The following is a 17,819-nucleotide window of genomic DNA, read 5'->3' as shown; positions in this document are numbered from 1 at the left end:
GCCCTGCCTCTACTGGGCGAGGATGAGATGATATTCATAATGGCTCAGCCCTCACTGCCTGATTATATGCACATTGCATCACTGCACAGCAGGGACGGGGAGGAGGGGCATGATCATGCAAATCGCATTGTCACACCCCTCACACGTGCCCCATAAATCTCCCATCTGGGATCTCCATAAGGGTGGTCCAAAAAGAAGGCAAGTATGATCTATCACTGCATGTTGGATTGTGTCACATACAGGGCTCTGAATCAGGCCCACAGTATCTAGAGGAAATGTGCTTACCCTGTTTATAATAAATAAATATATATATAAATATTTGTATAAATATATATAGATATATATATATGACAGCAGTAGGCAGCACTCGATAATCACATCCAGAACACAGCCAAGTTAATCATCAATATTTTGAAATTACGTTATTGTCTCACCTTCATCCTGGTGATGAGACAATAAAGTAGTCTCGAAACGTTGATGATTAACTTGGCTTTGTTCTGGATGTGATTTATTGAGTGCCGCCTACTGCTGTCTATTTGTTGGATCCACCATACGGGGATACCTAGGAGGCGCATTTAGCAAACAGAGTATTGGGAGTGCTGCCTTTGGAGAGATTGTATACACAGTATATACCATATATACAAACGTATATATACCATATATACAAACCCAATTTTATGTTCTCAGTCTTGGAGCTGCCATGATGCTTTATATAAATGTGGACAATACTGTGATGTATATGGCCAAGACATAGAGGTCAATCCAATTGTCCGCGACAATCTTGCCAGTGCTAGTCATCGCAGCAACATCCGCAATGTACAGCAGCCCGAAATTGCACAAAAGTGCTTGCAGCCCTAGCTACAAGCAAAATTTTGGGCTTAGAGCAGGCCGCGAGGGGTGTAAGTTCAGGTGCCATTGCCTGTGGTATAACGTCATGGCAATGGCAACTCGCACCCTTAGTGGACTATTGGACTGACCCCATATTTTAGAAGATCAAAAATACTTAACTTTTATAATTGGTGCATTTTGTAAAAGCCTTCACCACAAGCAGACAAGAGGCATATTCATTTTCCTGTTTCCATTTATTTCCCTTTATTCAGAGAAGAGCTTCTACTTTTGTCAAATCACATTTCTGACAGGTTTACATTATTCCACAAGACGAGAGATTCAGATCATGTGTTATGTATCAGGGAAATACATAATAAATCGCTAAACATTGACATATTCTTCACAATTAGATGTAATAGATCCATATTACCTATTTTACCTTCTCACTCTACTGTGTGAACTTTGTATACAGGTCCACTTCAATTGCCACAATATCTTTCTACATTTAAACAGCTGACTGTGGCAGTTAATGTGGCATCAGGGGCAAGCATAACACCACCATCAATCCCATATATATTCAGGTACTGTTAAACAGACAACTAGGGGTAAATTTACTAAATTGAGAGTTTTAGAAGTGAGTTTTAGAATAGATGTTGCCCATAGCAACCAATCAGATTCAGCTGTTATCTTCTAGAAGGTGCTAGTTAAATGGTAAGTAGAATCTGATTGGTTGTTATGGGCAACATCTCTTCAAAAACTCACTTCTAAAAACTCTCACTTTAATAAATTTACCCCACAAGGGAGAGTATCTATCAAGTAATGCAATATAGCTAGATTCTTATACTAGCGAAAACATCTAATTCAGAGTAAGAAACACTAAGGGCTCAATTATTATCATTATTTTTACTAAAGTGTTTTCACACCCTTTTCACATTATTTTAGTATCACCTAAAGTTACTAAAGGGCAATTGGAGTAGAATTCGTAAAATTCTACTCCAAGCCCTAATTAACACATATTTTAGTAATCAGATCGCATTTCGCCATAATTGTAATGGGAAATGCGATCTGTCTGTTAGTTACTAAAAATAAATTGTGAAAAAATACCGGGGGAAGCCTTGTGACAATAACGCTACCTGTAGGTGGCGTTATCCAGGGTCTCCCCTGGTTACCAGACTCCTGCTCTGCTTTAACAGGCAGAGCAGAGCCCGGAGTCGGCCCCAGTGATCAGCTGTGTGGTCTGAACAGACCACACGCTGATCACTGCAAAAAAAAAAAATATATATAGTGGAAAAAAAAAACTTACCTGAGTCCAGGGACTGGTGATCGGGGCTCCGGTGATGTCCTCCCTCCAGTCAGCTGGTCTCCCACCCTGCGCTGGGATCCGGTCAGCTGACCGGGGGCCAGTGCAGGATGGGAGATCAGCAGACCGGAGCCACGGAGGACATCATGGGAGCCCCGATCACCGGAGGTAAGTGTAATTGAGGGAGGGTGCGGGGCTTAGCGGTGGGCATGGGGCTTAGCGGCGGCCGGTCAGCGCATGTGCGGGCACTTGTCACAGTATTTTTTGCGAAAATACCATGATAAGTGCGGAGGGGATTCGCAGGGACAGAGCTTTATAGGAAGCTCTGTCCCTGCAAGTGATTTTTAGTAAATCCCTGTGATATTGGCTGAATTCGCAATATCACACTACTGTACATTCTGCATTCAAAATGCGGATTGTAGTAAATAGAGCCCTAAGGAACATTACGAAGGTGCAAAAGCACAATGTAAAATGCTGTATTGTGACGCCCAATTTTACATTGCTCTTTTGCACAAGTAAGTGCACAGGTAAGTGCAATCATTTGCCAACCAAGATGGTTACACTTCTGCCAGAGTACAAAAATATGCACTTTATTATAGGAGGTGTAATACTTGCTGACTTCACAAAACTCCTCCCTGGGAGAAGCCCGGAGAGGAGATTCTGCTGACATCTTCGGGACTATAGATATCATTAGGCCCTGCCCCACCACTGGAAAAAAGTCATGACTTGAAAGTCTGCGAGGAGGAGGCAGGGCTAAATGACGCTATCTGCTTCATATTAGCCCCACCCCCTCCCTACAAACCCGTGAATTTCCTGTAGAATCTCCCCATCCTGCCCACTTCTCTAGGAAGTGGGCGGGATGTGGGAGACCTTCCTACTCTTCCGAGGGTGTGGGGGGGCTATCTGAAAAATCAGGAGCCTCCCACAACTTCCATCAGAAAAGGGAAATATGAGTAAATGGGATGGAAGAACACGTTAGTGCATGAATGGGAGTATCTACAATCCTACATGCAAACATGAGAATTTGTTTGGAGTAAGAAAAGAAAGCTGGAAACTGACAGTAGCATACAGCAGAAGATGGTATTCTGTAGTGTATACTTTGGAACAAAGCAAAATGTGGGCAAACTGCAGTCCTTCACAGGCAAAGGCAGGAGTTCTATAGGGAGGGAATTAAATGCTATATTTACAGTAGAAACAAAGTAAAGGAAAACGTCTGCAATAAGCCTAAAACCTTGTTTGCACTTACATTTATTCATACATATGGTTGAGTCCCAAAGTAGTTTTTATTCACACAGACACAACTAGTAATATAAATAGTATATTTAAAAAGGCAAATAAAAATTCACAATATAAAATAAAATTTTACCTGCAGTGAAGTTACATGCACTCCGCCATACAGTGTGTGTTTCAGGTACGTTCAGGACTGCAGTTAGTATGTAGTCAACGTCGCTGTCTGGACTGCAACACAAATGGTATTATTTTTGTTTTTATGTGTACCTATATGTTTCAGACATCAGAACAACTACTGTAAACTTACAAACCTACAATCACTGCCAACGTTACACATACATGCTTGGTGGTGGAGAGCCACTTGGAATCATAATAACTGACAGGACTAGAGGACAGAGACAGGACTGGGACACAGACTCACTGACAGGACAAACAAACAAAAGCAGGACTGAGGGAGAGTCACAGTGACCAGTGCTAGCAGACAGGCTCACAGGTCAGGCAGACACACTGCTAGGTCAGATAGACACACTGACAGTGCTCACCCTCTTAACCCTGTGGATCAGGACTCTACAGAATTTCCTCCTCCATGAGCTATGTTGATGAGATGAAACATCACCACAGCTTCCTGAGTTGATGTTGGTGACACCAAAATAGCAGAGCTGCTCTGCTATTTTGGTGTCACCCAACTGGATGGTGTCACCAAGTAGCCGGAACTCAGAGAGGCAGCTGAGAGGCTGTGGGCTGGCCCAGCAGCTGCTGGAGTGCTGGGTAAGCCCACTGTGGGCTGAGAACAGAGGGCGTGACATGCAGCCATGGCCCCAAGATCGGCACACATAATGATGCGTGGCTTTGCAGAGCAAGGTCATGCCCCCTTGAGTGCGCCAAAGGCGCACAAAACAAGTCATGCCGGTCACCAGGGGCTGGCTGGCAATTTTCAGGCTGGGGGCAAAGACAAGCAAGTGGCCCCGGCTTTTCTCCGAAAAAAAAACCTGTGAGGGAAAATTATATATATACGGATTGTCCTCATAAATATCGCCTTAATTAGCCAAACGGCTTGACTTGTGAGTGAGCCACCAGGTCCTGTGCTAGCTACTCTGCTAGCATCAGTTGACTGAATTTTGCAGAAAATGCATGGAAGTAACAATGGGAAGCGACTAGGACTGTACTGATTAATTTAATATGTGACAGTTGTAAGATGTATAAGGGCACATCTAGATAGATAGATAGATAGATAGATAGATGAGGAAAGGGTGTCACACAGGGACCTCAACCTGCTCTGCTGACCTTGGCTGGCACAGAAGAGTACCCCCTGTGCCGGCCCTTCCACGCAAGAGTCAGCACCGCTCCTCAGCTTGCCAGGCGCTGGATCCTCTCTTGCCCCTCGGTGCTGGCTTGACTCCGCCGGCTATTTGATTCTCGAAGGATTTAACCTGAACAGCAAGGGGCTGGCATTACTTATTTTGCCTGTACGTATGTATATACGTATGTATACAGTATACAGTGATTCAGCAGCACTCATTGCAATAAGTGCCGCCAAATCACTGCATGCATTTTGACCAGTTTTCCATTGTGGATTCTAGTCTAGAGGGCACTTACATTTGTTTATTTAATACACATACATACATACATACATACATACATACATACATACATACATATATTAGGGATGTGCGCCGGACCATTTTTTGCTGGATTTGGTTTTGGCTCTGTATCGTCGTTCGGCTTTGGATTTGGATTTGGGTTTAGATTTGCCAATCCTGCCGTGACTGGTTTTGGATTTGGATTTGGATTTTTTACAAAAATTGCCAAAAAAACTAAAATCACATAATTTGGGCTTTTTTTTGTCCCTAGAATATTATTAACCTCAATAACATTCATTTCAAGTCATTTCCAGTCAATTTAGACCACCTCACAGCTTACAATATAGCTTTCACTATTATTGGCCAAAGGCTACAGTGAGCTGGCTGGTTACTAAGCGACAGTGCAGCGACACAGAGACCACAGTTTAAAGCACATTTATGAAACATTGCCACACAGCAGTGGCAGAAATGAAAGGTAGTGCAAGATAGAATTGTCCTTGGCAGTGGAGTACAGCCATCAGAGTCACAGTATTTATTTATTTATTTATTACCAGTTATTTATATAGCGCACACATATTCCGCAGCGCTTTACATAGAATATCTTACCATTCACATCAGTTCCTGCCCCAATGGAGCTTACAATCTATATTCCCTACCACATGCTCACAAACATACACACTATGGTCAATTTTGTGGGGAGCCAATTAACCTACCAGTATATATTTGGAGTGTGGGAGGAAACCGGAGTACCCGGAGGAAACCCACGCAAGCACAGGGAGAATATACAAACTCCACACAGACAGGGCCGTAGTGGGAATCGAACCCATGACCTCAGTGCTGTGAGGCAGTAACGCTAACCGTTACACCATCTGTGCTGCCCACAGTACTTGTATACACAGTGGGCTACGGCCCTAGGAGTTGCAGTGCTTAAATACACAGAGGGATAATGCCCATTTCGGTACAGCCAGCAGAGTCACAGTACTTGTTTACACAGTGGGCTAAGGCTCAAGGAGTCACAGTGCTTAAATACATAGAGGGATAATGCCCAAGGAGTCGTGGTGCTTTTATACACAGGGGGCTACTGCCCAAGGAGCAGGGGCAGAAGTATGGGAGACAATGGAGACGTCTGCAGCCGGGTGCCAGCACTGAAGGGGCACCTCCTCCATCACCCATAATATATATTCACCCCACTTGGGGCTGTAAATATGGGGGACAGGGTGGCACTAAATGATAACTTGCCTCCAGGCGTCTGAGATGAACTTACGCCACTGCCAAGGAGTCATGGTGCTTATACACACAGAGGGCTATTGCCCAAGGAGTCGCAGTGCTTATACATACAGATGGCTATTGCCCAAATAGTCACGGTGCTTATACATACAGATGGCTATTGCCCAAATAGTCATGGTGCTTATTCACACAGATGGCTATTGGTCAAGAAGTCACGGTGCTTATACACACAGAGGGCTATGTCTAATGAGTCATGGTGCTTATACACACAGAGGGCTATTGCCCAAGGAGTCACAGTGCTTGTATACACAGAGGGCTACTGCCCAAGGAGTCACAGTGCTTGTATACACAGAGGGCTACTGCCCAAGGAGTCACAGTGCTTGTATACATAGAGGGCTATTGCCCAAGGAGTCACAGCGCTTGTATACACAGAGGGCTACTGCCCAAGGAGTCACAGTCCTTGTATACACAGAGGGCTACTAGACTGCCCAAGGAGTCACTTTATTTAGCAGAGTAGCGCAGCATCAGCGTGCAGTGTGCCCCCCCGACAGTCACTTAACAGCACAGACAGTAGCCACTAGTCTGGAGTCTGGATCTAGCCAACTTCCTTGCAGAGCTCTGTGCAGCATGCATACCAAATGACAAATGGTGCCAAGTCCCGGCCACATAGCGCCTTATATAGAGACCGAACGTCAACTAAGTCTCGCGAGAATCCGACGTCGGGTGCATGACGTTCGGCCTCGGAGTGGGATTCAAGGTGTTCGGAGCTGTTTCGGATTCCACAGAATCTGAAACGCTCATTTCTAATATATATATATATATATATATATATATACATATACATATACATACATACAGTATATATATATATAAATAAGTATATATATATATATATATATAAATATAAATATATATATTGGAAACAAGTCGGATGGCACTCCCAATAATAAAGTCAATTCCGGGTGCCCTCTGCGAATAACCACAAACGGGTTACAACAAATATTTCTCTCACCAGCGGCACTCCATAATAAAAGTATCAATCAGCAGGTTTAATGATCAATGTTTCGATGAATTTATTACATCGTCTTCAGGATACAAAATGTATAAAACACACTTACTTTATACCCCACACCACACCTCGTGCTCAGCCACGGCTTCCGGGTCCGGCCATGAGTCGCCCAATAGTGACATCATAGATACGGCCCGTTGCCAAGGCAACATAGTGAAAACTAAAAACAAAATGAAATATAATGAGACCATAAATGATTCTGAAACAAAACTTACTAAATATAACCATTACTGATTAAAGATCCATTATCCTATCGGAGACCCCCAACATATATTCAATACAATATTAACATCATTACACAATCAAATGAAGCCACAGAGTACTAACATATTCACACATGTTGGATCCAGCTCAAAAAGGGTCACAGACTACCATATTCCTACAATTACCTATACGTATCGGATTATTAATATACCAATGATCCTCTTTAAATAAAGCAATGAAGCCCCAAGCTATCGTTAAGACCCTTAGGTTGTAATGTGCCCAATCGATATATCCACCTTGCCTCACATTGCAAGAGCCTCTGTGATCTATTACCCCCCCTGTTGGAAGGTGGAACATGGTCAATCAAAATGTATCTGAGCGCTGATAAATTATGTCCTGCCTGGGCAAAATGCCTGGCCACAGGCTGGTCACTTGTGCCAGACTTGATAGCCGATCTTATCGCTGACCGATGAAGTGCCATCCTGTCACGTAAGGTCCGGTCTGTCTTACCGACATAAATCAGACCACACGGACAGGTTATCAAATAGACTACAAATTTCGTCAAACAACTCAATCTGTATCTAATAAAGTATTTCTTACCACTATACGGATGATTAAAACTATCACCAACGATCAAATATCTGCAGGTAAGGCAGTTTAAACACCTAAAGCATCTATTCTGGTATAGCATGGCATCAAAGACACCTCACTTAAATTAAGATCACCATCCTACAACGTATTGAGCAACAAGATACGTTCGGTTGCTAGGAGACACTGGCCCATTGTACAGACAAGACTGGGTGGTTACGGCGGATATTAGTGCATTAAGGAAACAGAATGAGGATAATTTCCTCAGTTTAAAGAAGGGATGCTTTAAGTGTTTAAACTGCCTTACCTGCAGATATTTGAGACACTGGCCCATTATACAGAAGGATGGTGATCTTAATTTAAGTGAGGTGTCTTTGATGCCATGCTATACCAGGGGCAAGAATATTCAAGACTGGGTGGTTAAGGCGGATATTAGTGCATTAAGGAAACAGAATGAGGATAATTTCCTCAGTTTAAAGAAGGGATGCTTTAGGTGTTTAAACTGCCTTACCTGCAGATATTTGACCGTTGGTGATAGTTTTAATCATCCGTATTGTCCCGCATCCCGATCAGCGTCTTCCGTCCATCGGAAGTGGTCACAATCTCACTTCTGGTTCACTGTATACCGGCTTGCCTACCACCCAATGCATTTCATACAATGATGCACTTTGTCAAGGATGGTTTACCTTGTGAGTGGTCCTTATAGCTGGGTATTTGAAAAAACTTTATTTAGTCTTGCTTAAAAACAGAAGTCCTTGGACACGCTAAAGAGCTGTAAACAAAAGTGGTTTTACCACAATTCTAACTTTTAATTTTTTTCAGCATTGCCCTAATATTTATATTATTTTATACCTGTTTTTTTATTATTATTATTATTTTTATATTTATATTTATTTATTATTTTTTTTGTCTATACTTTATATATATTTTATTTATTTTTATATTATTCCGAGGGTACAATCTTACTGCTATGAATTAACCCCTGGAGTATAGCAGAAACACAACTACACAATGTAGCAAGGAAATTTAAGATATTTATTGTATGACTCACACAGAGAATTCCACTTAGATGTGGTTAGATAATGGATAATTAATAATCAAGATACACAGAGCACAGTTCTATTCAATGCGAAGTGAATAGTGCCGGGGTTCAGCTACCAGAGCTATTCAATTCATCGCGCTGCTAAGCCCGATTAAGGATTTCTTCTCGCATCCCTCCTGGGATGCGAGCAGAAATCCAACTAACGTCCAGGCGTTAGGAGAATGTGCCAGTGTTTTTCAGAGAAAAAACTGAAGAGAAATCAGAAAATCTTCTATTCATCTCTGACTATTCAGCACAAAATACACTGTTAGAAAACAGTATCAAAAAACACTGGCACATTCTCCGAGCCGACGAGGATCTGAAGAAATTTTTACCAGAATACCCAAAGATTGTGTACAGAAGAGCGCCAACCATCAGATCTGCTCTAGTCAACAGCAATTTAAGAGAAAAACGTACTAATGAACTAATAAAAACCACAGGCTTTTCAAGATGCGGGACCTGTACGGCCTGCAAAAAGACAAAGTGGAACCATGTACAAATTACCAAACAAGTCATATCCTTTAGTAACAGGAGAGAGTTTACCATCAGAGACCATATCACCTGTCAGACTACAGGGGTTATATATATGTTGACATGTCCATGCGGCCTACAGTATGTGGGAAAAACCAAGAGGAAACTCCATGTTAGAATACAGGAACATCTATGTAACATTCAAAATCAAAAAGAGAATCATAGCGTTCTGATTCACTTTAAAGAAAAACACGACAGTAACCCAAAAGAGTTACAATATATCGGCCTCAAGAAAATAACACCGTCATGGAGAGGAGGGAACACAGACAAACTGCTAAGCAAAGAAGAAACCAAACTGATATACGAAATGAGTACATTGCACCCAAAGGGTTTAAATTTGGACATTGAGATAGCACCATTCTTATAAAGTGCCGAAATCATACCCAGGTGGTCCAACCCCTTACACCGTAATCCATGCATTCCATATGTGGAACATCCCCTTCTCCATTCACCAGTTTTCTCCAGTTTCACTCCTAGTGGAGATCTACACTATACAATGTATAAGTTTTTCTTTTACATATGTGACCAAGGCCACTGTATATATCTAAAGAACCAAGACACTATCCGACTACTCAAATTCTTAGTTTTAATATTTAATATATATTTTTTAGTTTGAGATATTTTATTATAGAAACTCTCTTACAAGTTGGATATTTCATAGGGTTAGAACTGAACACTACATTCCCCTTTTTTGATAAGAGTGGCCCATTTTTTAATTTGCATCCTTATTATCACTAATATTTTTTTATTAATTTTCAAAGATATACCCCTGTAGTTATTATTATTATTGTACTGACAAACACTTGTCTTTAATGTCTTTTTGTTCATGTTATGTTATGTCTATCACTTTGGACACATAGTAGTACACACTCCTGGCAATAGTATATTAATTTCCCTCCACCAAAATGGCTGCCAATTAATCAGAAAGGAGCCGCGTTTGAGAAGGGCAAATATCCCTCATGCAAGATGGCCGCTGCTGCCTCGCAATCCGGACTACTTAAACAGAGCCCCAGCTGGATAGACTGACATCTGATCCTGAGGAAGCCTGAAGGTGAACCGCGTCGATCACAGATAAGTCGATCCTGACACTAGCCGCTCGAGCAGCATTGCGCTCCTCGCGGCTTATGAAGGAAGTCTGCCGGCAGACACACCAGCCTCACGGGACTTGAAAGACCCCACCCAGAGCGTGAGTATACCTGAATTACACCAGGAAGACGGAGGTAACCACCCACTCCACCTAGGTGTTTCATTACCTTACCTCTGTCCTTTGGACAAATGCCAGGAACATTCCCACGGCACTGATCCCACTGCAGGGGTACCTACTGAATTGCTCTAGATTGAGCACAGGACTGTTATTAATTGCAGGGCAAGTAAAACACCTCAAGTGTATTACCCTGCACAACACACTGTGTCTTATGTTGTTTTATGTTTACATGTGATGTTCGTTTGTCAGTATATGCCATACCGGTATTAATATATATATATAATTTTTAATAACCCTCCTAGGATATATATCCGATTTAGTATTTAATCAAAGTATTTTTTATAGATTATTCCATTCTCAGTGTTTTTATTTATATAGATTTCTATACACTGATTCGTGGTTACCGTTTACTGTGGGGACCTACCCGTGGTTATCATTTATTTTATTATATAACGTATACCAATTAATCCACCTATTTATCTACATTTACTAATAACCATAAAGTGGTAACTAATATATCTATAATTTTATTTACCTATCTACGGACTTGTATGAGTATCACACAACAATACTATTGTATAATCTGATTGAGGTGTTATATGCGCTGGATGTCCTCCTTTTTCGTGTATCCATTATAATTTATGAGGAATTGTAGTGCCCTCATTTACACCCAGCTGCAATAACTCAGATCAGATTATTGTGAATTAGCGCATCCCTTCCCCCCTGTTTTTGTATTCGACGATGCTTTTTTCTGCCCTTAGCACCGGGAAAAATGCATTGCGCCTGGAAGTTTAGTCGGAGAATGCCTGTTCTTGCGCCTAAACACCCTGTTTAAGGTGTGAGAATGAGCCTTCCCCGACCTAACTTCGCGCAGAATTTAATAGCTCCGGGAGCTCATCCCCTGTGCTATTCACTTCACGTTTAATTGAATAATGCCCACAGTAGCTGGGATTGCAGAAACACTTGAAATTCATAACAAACCCAGGTATGCACATATTGAGAGTCCTAGTATACTTGAATTTAGTTTGCAAGATTTGCAGGTATTGAATATAATTAAAAGATAAAGGAGCAGGATGTAATCTTACCAGGATGTACCAGGTTAAATAACAGGTAGCAGATGATAATATGGTACTTGAAAGGAACAGAATGAAGTAACAAAGTCCAGAAATCACACAGGTAATGATTGCAGGTACAGTAGTGGCAGGTTTCAGGCACTTGGAGTCAGAACTGACATGGAGCGTACCATAATACAGAGACAGCAGTCCAGGCCGGAAACATAGTTTGGAAGTAACAAAAATCCAGAAATAACACAGGTAATAATTGCAGGTTGTGGCAGGTTTCAGGCACAGGAAGTCAGAAGTTACTGACATGGAGCGTACCATAATACAGAGACAGCAGTCCAAGCAGGAAACGCAGTTTGGAAAATACAAGCAGCCAAAATAGAAGCTGGAGCAGGAGCCTTATCACAAGAACCAGTAAACAACATAAAATGACCAGCAATACATGCTGGTTCTTGGCAGCACATAAGGCTAGTAAACAGGTGTTGTCCGAGATTGCTGATTGGCAATGATTCACGAGGCAACTGATCTAGTAATGTCCAGACAGCAGCACCTCTGGCAGGGACTAGAACTGCAGTTCATTTCAGAAGGGCCTGATGACCCCTGTTGGTGAAAAAGCATACAGCAAGGACAATTGCAAAACACTATACTAACAACAATATTTTGCACATTTACAAGCGCTCTCTAATATATCTACAGTTAGCATAATTTATAGGAGCTGACAAATATACAAAGGGACCTAGGTTGCTTGATGAGTAAATTGCACACCCTGATATACCACAGCTGAATGGGGTAGTCAGTCCCAAAATACAGAAAAAAAATCAAATAAAAATACAATATAACAAGGTTTGTTGTCTTAAAAAATTGTTGTTTTTATTATATAAAAAAGAAGAAGCAAATCAATTGACACTTACCGTTAGTATCGCATGCATCATATATTATAGGCAGTAAAGCATGGAACTGACGTGTTGTCCTATGACCTACACGGACAGAGTCATCAGATTATTTAAAGGTGGAAATATGTCCAATAAAGTTCGGAGATAATTAATACTTGGCAACCATATGAAGAAGTGGAAGGAATAAAATCCTAAATTGCAGGGGATATGCGCTGTCAGCCGAAGTTGCCTGTGGTGAGATTTTGCAGTGTGAGTCACGGTGTCACGATAGAAGGCTCTGACCTGTTGAAAGGGAGCCTGGATCTCCGTGTGGCAGCTGTTAACAGCGGCAATATTTCAAGCTGTATTAGAATAAGAATCTCTGCACAGCAGTTGTTCTCAATGGTAGCCAAGAGAATGAGATGCTGAATCATTGTTCTCCTTGTAGCAGATAGGAGCATTTTTGAATTACTGCAAGAAAGTTTGTAATTTTGAAAACTTCATACAGGTCAGCTCAACCCGCTCCGGGTGTTTAGCCTGTGCAGCTGGGCTGGTATTCACAAGTATTCTCTGATATGGGGTAAATAAATAAACAGACCACAGCAGGTGGTGGTGGTACCAGTGAATAGGGTGCCCTTGTGTTGCAGCAGGAGTTGACTGGGACAATCGGGGTTCTTGGCAGAGGAGTCACCTACGCATTTCAATGCTACTCCAGTGTCTTTGTCAAGGTACGTGGAGATCCAGACTCCCTTTCCCTTTGGCTGACATCAAAGAGCCACCAGGCAGACCTATTGTCTCTGGAATTGGATCAATAACTTCAAACCTATCCTGCAACATTGATCACTTCCTGCAACCCATAGTCCAGAAACAAAGAAGCTATTTAAAGGACACATTACACATCCTACAAATTCTAGAAAACACACAATGGAAAAATACATACACACTTTGTACCAGTGACATCAAGTCACTATATACTGTACGTGCATCAGTCATACACTGGGATGCAAACATACAAGACACTACCTAACAACACAAATGGATCTACCAAACAAACAAATACATTTGATTATGGAAAAAATAGAATATATATTACATGACAAATACTTCTGGTACAATGGTGACTACTTTCTCCAAATAAATGGAACAGCAATGGGGAAATAATTTGCACCTTGTTATGCAAACCTCTTTGTATCCAAATGGGAGGATGATAAGATATAGCTAAACAACAAATACAGAGAGAACCTAATCTGCTGGCACAGATATATTGATGATCTCTTTTTCATATGGGATAGATCACAAAAAGACTTGAATGACTTCACAAAATACATGAATGAAAACTACATCGGCCTCAAATTTACAATACTAACAAGCAAAGAAAGAGTAATCTTCCTTGATTTAGAGATCAACATAACAAACAGTGAAAAGACTGACACAAAGGAAGTTAACGGAAACAACATCTTTCCATACAGCAGTAATTATCATAGAAAATGACTGAACAACCTACCAGGTGGACAGCTAAGAAGAATAAAGAGGAACTGCAAAGTGAAGAAACACTCAAGGTACAAAGCCAAGAAATAAAGAAAAAAAATCTAATTGATCAAATTGAGGAGATTTTAAGAACACATTGGCATGTCTTAATGTTAGACGAAGTTTGAAAGTCTATCATTTCACAAAGACCAAAAATCATATACAAACAGGCAAAAGATTGAAGGCAAGAACTCACATCTAGCTTCATCCCTATAGACAATGCTGAAAGAACAACAATAAACAAATCTAAAGAATTCCACAATTGCCTCAAGTGCAAGGGATGCAAAACAACAGAGAAGAAGACAACAAAAAACACATCCAATTCAAATGCAACCAAACTAATAAATAATATGAAATCCACCAAGAAATCACTTGCGAAATTGAAGGAGTAATGTATCGCCTAGAGTGTCTCTGCGGCCTTCATTACTTAGTACAAACAAATAGAAAAATGAAAATACACTTAGCTGAACACATCTACATTATAAAAAGAGGACTCACCACACAAAGTGTGTCCAAACATTTCTCCGATGTACATGATAAGAACCCAAATGGACTGAAATTTGTTGCAATTCAGAAAGTAACCCCACATTGTAGAAGGGCGACTTAGTCACAGAATTGAAAAAGATTGAAACCAAATGGATATACAAACTCAACACCTTAAGACCTAAATGTCTAAATATAGATATTGAGCTCAATGACTTCCTGTAATTCACATGTTTTTAAGGTTCATATATCCCAGACTCATTATTCAGTTACTTAACATTTTATACATTTTTAGATATATTTTTTCACCACTATCACTATAGCTCATATTTTATACCTTTTTGAACTAATCTGTTTAATATTTTGATATTTAGTTTTTATATATTTTTATATATATTATATTTTATATTATTTTATTATATTTACTTATTTAATTATTTTTATATTTTATATATTATTTATTTTTCATAAATATTTTATGTTATTTATTATTTAATAAGGGAAATGCTTCATATTAAAAGCACCTAACATCTTCTTCTAACAGAAGAAAATGGAACTCCTCAGCTGGATCAAGACTGAATAAAGTTTTTCAAATACCCAGCTATAAATAGGGACCACCCACAAAGTAAACCATCATTGACAAAGTGCATCATTGCATGACATGCGTTGGTTGGTGGGCAAGCCGGTATATGCTGAACCAGAAGTGAGATCGTGACCACTTCTGGCGGACAGAAGACACTGGCGGGGATGCGGGACATCACCACACCACTGAGAGGAAAAAAGAGTTACCACTGCCAGGAGACAAAGGTAGGATCAGGGCCAATTAGCTAGAAGCTCCCAATGTCTCCAAACATCGAGCAACATGTGACACCACCCTCAAAGCATATTCCATCTACACTCAGGAGTATAAATATTGGGACATTGACAGAATTTTCATATTTTGGCTTCTATTCACCACCACAATGGCTTTGAAATTAAACAAACAAGATGTGCTTTAACTGCAGACTTTCAGATTTAATTTGAGGGTAATTACATCCAAATCAGGTGAACGGTGTAGGAATTACAACAGTTTCTATATGTGCCTCCCACTTTTTAAGGGGCCAAAAGTAATGGTACAAACTAAACAATCCTAAATCTAACTTTCACTTTTTAATACTTTGTTGCAAATCCTTTGCAGGCAATTACAGCCTGAAGTCTGGAACGCATAGACATCACCAGATGTTGGGTTTCATCCCTGGTGATGCTCTGCCAGGCCTCTACTGCAAATGTCTTCAGTTCCTACTTGTTCTTGGGGCATTTTTCCTTCAGTTTTGTCTTCATCAAGTGAAATGCATGCTCAATCGGATTCAGGTCAGGGGATTGACTTGGCCATTGCATAACATTCCACTTTTTAGCCTTAAAAAACTCTTTGGTTGCTTTTGCAGTATGCTTCGGTCATTGTCCAACTGCACTGTGAAGCGCCGTCCAATGAGTTCTGAAGCATTTGACTGAATATGAGCATATAATATTGCCCGAAACACTTCAGAATTCATTCTGCTGCTTTTGTCAGCAGTCACATCATCAATAAATACAAGGGAACCAGTTCCATTGGCAGCCATACATGCCCACGCCATGACACTACCACCACCATGCTTCACTGATGAGGTGGTATGTTTTGGATCATGAGCAGTTCCTTTCCTTCTCTTCCCATCACTCTGGTACAAGTTGATCTTTGTCTCATCTGTCCATAGGATGTTGTTCCAGAACTGTAATGGCTTTTTTAGATGTTGTTTGGCAAACTCTAATCTGGTCTTCCTGTTTTAGAGGCTCACCAATGGTTTACATCTTGTGGAGAACCCTCTATATTCACTCTTGTGAAGTCTTCTCTTGATTGTTGACTTTGACATATATACACCTACCTCCTGGAGAGTGTTCTTGATTTGGCCAACTGTTGTGAAGGGGTTTTTCTTCACCAGGGAAATAATTCTTCTGTCATCCACCACAGTTGTTTTCTGTGGTCTTCCGGGTCTTTTGGTGTTGCTGAGCTCTCCGGTGCATTCTTTCTTTTTAAGAATGTTCCAAACCGTTGATTTGGCCACCCCTAATGTTTTTGCTATCTCTCTGATGGGTTTGTTTTGATTTTTCAGCCTAATGATGGCTTGATAGTGACAGCTCTTTGAATCTCATATTGAGAGTCGACAGCAACTGATTCCAAATGCAAATGTCACACCTAGAATCAACTCCAGACCTTTTACCTGCTTAATTGATAATGAAATAATGAGGGAATAGCCCACACCTGTCCATGAAATAGCTTTTGAGTTGATAGTCCCATTACTTTTGGCCCCTTAAAAAGTGGGAGGCACATATAGAAACCGTTGTAATTCCTACACCGTTCGCCTGATTTGGATGTAATTACCCTCAAATTAAATCTGAAAGTCTGCAGTTAAAGCACATTTTGTTTGTTTAATTTCAAAGCCATTGTGGTGGCGAATAGAGGCCAAAATAAGAAAATTCTGTCAATGTCCCAATATTTATGCACCTGACTGTACATGCTCCGCTGCCAAGCTCCACAAATACATGCTAAAGAGCTATAAACAAAAGTGGTATTACCACAATTCTAACTTTTAATCTTCTTTTTCAGCATTGCCCTAATATTTATATTATTTTATACATATAACCTTGATTTTATTATTTTTTTATTATTATTTTTATTTGTTATTTTTTATCTCTATACTTTAAATATTTAATTTTTTATCTATTTTTAGTTTTATATTATTCTGAGGGTACAATCTTACTGCAATTTTACACTTTATACTATTTGCACATTTACAAGCGCTCTCTAATATATCTACAACAAATGCCAGCCAGAAAGGGAAAGCCCTGGGCCATCTTCTGTCTCCTTCACAAGTTCACAGACTCAGAGAGAGTCTTGCAAGAATAGAACTATAAAGATAGTAAATAGGGCGCTGTGGTGAGGAGTCTTCCCAGCAGCTGCAAAAAAGGGGAGGTAGTCAGCCTCCTATATGACAATATAGAAAAGAAAATATGCAGCGCT

At 40.5% G+C, this 17,819-nt stretch overlaps 1 long non-coding RNA gene across 2 annotated transcripts in view; it reads right to left on the bottom strand.

Moving 5' to 3' along the window:
- Positions 1-12,395, bottom strand: part of LOC148521930 (uncharacterized) — a 110,371-nt gene extending 97,976 nt beyond the window's left edge. Inside the window, exons 1-2 of one of the 2 annotated variants that reach the window (XR_015878779.1) lie at positions 11,928-12,395; positions 3,495-3,586 (exon numbers count right to left, since the gene is read on the bottom strand). This is a non-coding gene — a long non-coding RNA (uncharacterized LOC148521930). Of the gene's footprint in view, positions 1-3,494; positions 3,587-4,642; positions 4,753-11,927 lie in introns of those variants that run through there. The other variant, XR_015878780.1, reaches the window with a different exon arrangement.
- Positions 12,396-17,819: the final 5,424 nt, after the last annotated feature.

Source organism: Taudactylus pleione, unplaced genomic scaffold (assembly GCF_031769625.1).
Source record: "Taudactylus pleione unplaced genomic scaffold, aTauple2 ptg000154l, whole genome shotgun sequence".
NCBI lineage: Eukaryota > Metazoa > Chordata > Amphibia > Anura > Myobatrachidae > Taudactylus > Taudactylus pleione.
The sequence above is the reverse complement of the archived record's forward strand: the minus strand, read 5'-3'. Positions and strand labels throughout refer to the sequence as shown.